The sequence below is a fragment of the Lactuca sativa genome, chromosome 8 (assembly GCF_002870075.4).
Source record: "Lactuca sativa cultivar Salinas chromosome 8, Lsat_Salinas_v11, whole genome shotgun sequence".
In the NCBI taxonomy this organism is placed as follows: domain Eukaryota; kingdom Viridiplantae; phylum Streptophyta; class Magnoliopsida; order Asterales; family Asteraceae; genus Lactuca; species Lactuca sativa.
In genome coordinates, this window is record NC_056630.2 from 81,440,362 (window position 1) to 81,445,172 (window position 4,811).

A 4,811-nucleotide genomic window follows, 5' to 3' on the forward strand; every position below is an offset into this window, starting at 1 on the left:
CATTGAAGTTTTTATAGACGATTTCACAGTTTATGGTAATTCTTTTCATGAGTGTTTGGGTAATTTGAAAAAGATTTTGCAAAGATGTATTGAGACCAATCTTGTTTTAAATTATGAAAAGTGTCACTTTATGGTTGACAAAGGTCTCATACTAGGTCATATTGTGTCTTCTAAGGGTCTAGAAGTGGACAAAGCAAAAATAGATGTCATAAAATCTTTACCTTATCCTACTTGTGTTCATGAGGTGCGCTCATTTCTTGGTCATGCAGGATTTTATAGAAGGTTTATCAAAGATTTTTCCAAGATATCTCGTCCCATGTGTGAGCTCCTACAAAAAGATGCAGAATTCGAGTTTTCCAAACAGTGCAAGCAAGCTTTTGATCAGTTGAAAGAGTTGTTGATAACCGCACCAATACTTCAATCACCGGATTGGAGTTTGCCTTTTGAAATCATGTGTGATGCCAGTAATCATGCAGTTGGTGCAGTGTTAGGGCAAAGAAAAGACCGTGTTCCTAATGTCATTTACTATGCCTAAAAAACACTTGATAGTGCACAAGCTAACTATTCAACAACTGAAAAAGAATTGTTATCTATTGTCTTTGCTTTAGACAAATTTCGTCAATATTTGCTAGGTTCTAAAGTCATTGTTTATTCTGATCATGCAGCTATTAGGTATTTACTTGCAAAGAAGGATTCGAAACCTAGACTCATTCGATGGGTATTACTTTTGCAAGAGTTTGACATTGAAATCAAAGACAAAAGCGGAAAGTCAAATCTTGTAGCTGATCATCTTAGCAGGATTGTTCCTCCCGATGACTCAACTCCCATTCATGATGCATTTCCCGATGAAAACTTGTTTTCAGCAAAAGTTGCCCCGTGGTATGCCGATATTGTGAACTACATTGTCACAAATCAATTTCCACCAGATTTGACTCGATGGCAAAAAGACAAGATCAAGAAAGAAGCCAAGAGGTATGTTTGGGATGAGCCATATTTGTGGAAATATTGTGCTGACCAAATGATTAGACGATGTGTGGATCAATATGAGGTATCTTCTATCTTAACATTTTGTCACTCTTATGCTTGTGGAGGACATTTTGGTCCTCAAAGGACTGCAAGAAAAGTCTTAGAGAGTGGATTTTACTGGCCAAGTATTTTCCATGACTCTTATGTTTTTTGTTCAAGCTGTGATAAATGTCAACGAATGGGCTCTTTAAGCTCAAAGAATCAAATGCCCCTAAACCCCATATTAGTTTGTGAAATTTTTGATGTTTGGGGCATTGATTTTATGGGACCTTTTCCATCATCTTTGGGTTTTATTTATATTCTTTTGGCTGTGGACTATGTTTCCAAGTGGGTGGAAGCAAAGGCTACCCGTACTAACGATTCAAAAGTTGTGATAGATTTCTTGAAGGCTAACATTTTTTCTAGATTTGGTGTTCCAAAGGCCTTGATTAGTGATCGTGGTACACATTTTTGTAATCGTATACTCGGGAGTGTTTTGAAGAAATATGGTGTCACTCATAAAGTTTCCACATCATACCATCCACAAACAAATGGACAAGCTGAGGTGAGCAATCGACAAATCAAGGGCATTTTGGAGAAAACCGTTAATACAACAAGGAAAGATTGGAGTACACGCCTTGATGATGCTTTGTGGGCGTACCGCACTGCATACAAAACTCCAATTGGAATGTCTCCATATCGTATCGTTTTTGGAAAGCCGTGTCGATTACCCGTTGAGTTGGAACATAGGGCCTATTGGGCGATCAAACAGTTCAACATGGATTTAAGTGAATCGGGAAAGAAAAGGAAGTTGGACATACAAGAACTTGAGGAAATCCGCAATGAAGCGTATGAGAATGAGGTTCTTTATAAGGAAAAGACCAGAGCATTCCATGACAAGATGATTACACGCAAGGTATTTCACAAAGGTCAAAAGGTACTACTTTACCATTCGCGTTTTAAATTGATTCCTGGTAAATTAAGGTCCCGTTGGGTGGGACCATTTGTTGTCACTAATGTTTTTGAGCATGGTGCAATAGAAATCACAAGTGAGAAAACCGGGTAAGATTTTTAAGGTAAATGGTCACCGTTTGAAGCCTTATTATGAAGGATTTCAAGTCAAGAATGAAGAGGTGGAGGAAGTAATGGATCCAAAGTATGAAAATTGACAAATAGTTGGGGTCCAAGTCGAGCCAACGACATTAAAAAGGGGCAGCTAATCGGGAGGCAACTCGGGGGTATTTTTGTCATTTCGTATATTTTCATTGTATTTTTTTTCTTGTTTTCAAACTTCCAAGTTGTTTTTCATGCTAAAGAAGGTTAAAAACCATTTTTCGGGCAATAGAGGTTTAGTAGGTTGCAATTTCAAAAAGTGAAAAAAATCAAATTTTTTGGCCTTTTCAGAGGTTTACACGGCCGTGTAAACTTATGCCTTCCATTTCCACAGGCCGTGTAAACGATTAAACACAGTATTTTTGATTTAGGCATTTACACGGCTGTGTAAATCCTTTCCTTTGATTTACACGAGCCGTGTAAACGCAAAAACAGGGCTGAACGATTTTAAGGTCAAATCTTGATTTTTCTAACTCATTCTTCACTCAATACCTGCGATTCCCTCTCTCCTTACTGCCCCCTTCAAAAAAAACCTTCCAAATACTCAATCTTCCTCAATTTTGCATAAAAAATCAAGCTCCAAGGTATGAAATTCTTCTCTTTTCTTCATCTTCTTTATCTTTCACATCTATTTCAACCTTTCATGGCCGATTTTGGGTTTTTGAGCAAAACCCTAGAATTTTTTAACCTCAAAATTTCGACCTAATGCTTGAAATTTCTTGTAGGATAAGCTTGGGGAAGCATTGGATATCATCTTACCACCATTATCAAGCACAAATTGGTATAATTGTTCCACACTCTTACTTTGTGCATTTATATAGAACCTCATTTTTTTGGGTGATTTTTTTGGTGAGACTTGCTAGTTCTTGTGCTTCTATTGTCTTAATTGTGTGCAACTCTTTGTTGATTCATTTGGGTAATGGCTTCTCGGGGTAAAAGACCTAGAATTGGAACTTCACAAGATGAACAAGACCCACACCCCATGGACAACCCTTATGAATTTGGTCTAATTTTTGAGACCAATAGACAAGAGATATTGTATGCAAATCTTGTTACAAGAACCATGGGTGCTCAAAAATTTGTGGATATCCAAGCCCTCAAAGATTTGCATATCTATAAGGGTGTCCACAAGCTCTTTAAAAACATAGGATGGGAGGGTCTTTTGAATCTTCATGCAGTTAGTTACCAAACACCGATGTTGGAACTTTTGTCTTCCATTACCTTTGACTATCAAACTCATCTCCTGACTTTCCGTTTGCTCAATCAAACCCATCAGTTTCATGCTGACATTCTCTGTGATATGATTGGTGCTCCCAAAGCAAAAAGAGATGTATACACAGCAAAGGGCAGAAAAAATATCATTTTTGAGCAAAACTGTACAAATTTTTGGAGAAGCATTTCTTGTGAGTATGATTATCAGTCAGGAACAGCCAAAGCTTCTAGCATTATCCATCCGGTCTTGAAAGTCGCCCACCGGATCATTGCTTCTCTCTTATTCCCTCAAGAAGAGATTAGCAAGGCTAATAAGAAAGAGCTAGAAGTCTTGTGGTGTATGATTCATAAGCCTGCTGAAGTCCCTCATTTTGGTTGTTGGGTTATTCAAAAAATGCTCAGAAATGCTACGAGCCATGGTGGGCAGTTACATTGTGGAGGCATGGTTTCTGTTATTGCTGAGCATCTTGGCCTCCATTTACCCAACAACCCAACAAACATAGTCATGGGTCGTACTCATCTATCCATTGATGTTATGGAAACAATGCATCTTTTCCACCGCCTTCCCACTGGGGATGTTCATTGGATAGTAGATGGGAAAGAGTATCTACGCATCGACGGCAGAAACAAGAAGATACTCAATTTAGCCAATGACATTCCATCAACCACTTGGAAGCTCAAATCCAATTTAGGTGTTACAGTAGATCATAGTCCTCCACCCTCTCCTCCTCCTGCTCCTACTGCTGGTGCCTCTAGTTCATCTCGCCCCAATTCTTCTTCGGAACACAATCTTTATATGGGTGAGTTTGCACGTCTGAACCACCGTTACACAAGTATACAGCAGGAAATTGGAGAAATTTATACGGGTGTCGCTGAAATCACTTCTGATTTTCAAGACTACCGTAACTTGCAAGAAGAGCATTGGGCCCAACAAGAGTTGCGTTGGGCTGAGCAGGATCAAAGATGGGCCGCTCAAGAGCAGCACAACCGCAACATTCATCACCTGCTAAGCAATATCCATAGAGTTCTTGTCCTCCCCACACAGCCGCAGCCACCATCAACATCTCAACCCCAATGGCCGCCCTACTATCCTGCAGATTATCCTTCACAGTTCCCTCCATCTCAACCGCCCCGTCCTCAATAGGACAGCTATGCCTCTCTCCAAGCATCGAGGACGATGCTTATTTTAAGCTTGGGGAGGGACATCCATCCATGCATTATCCCGTTGCATGTAGGTTGCATGTAAATTTTGTACATATTGCATTGCATTGCATTATTTTTCTTTGTCATTTAAAAAAAAAAAAGTAAAATTTTTTGATCCAATTCCAAGCAGCCAAATCTTCTCAAAACAGTTGAGATGGTAAGTGAGTTGTGTGCCTTGAGATTTTACTTGCTATTTTTATAAAAAAAAAATCTAAAAGCAAGTTAATCACACGAGCACATCTCCCGAAGCTACTTGTGCAAAGCAGAAAATGAGAAGA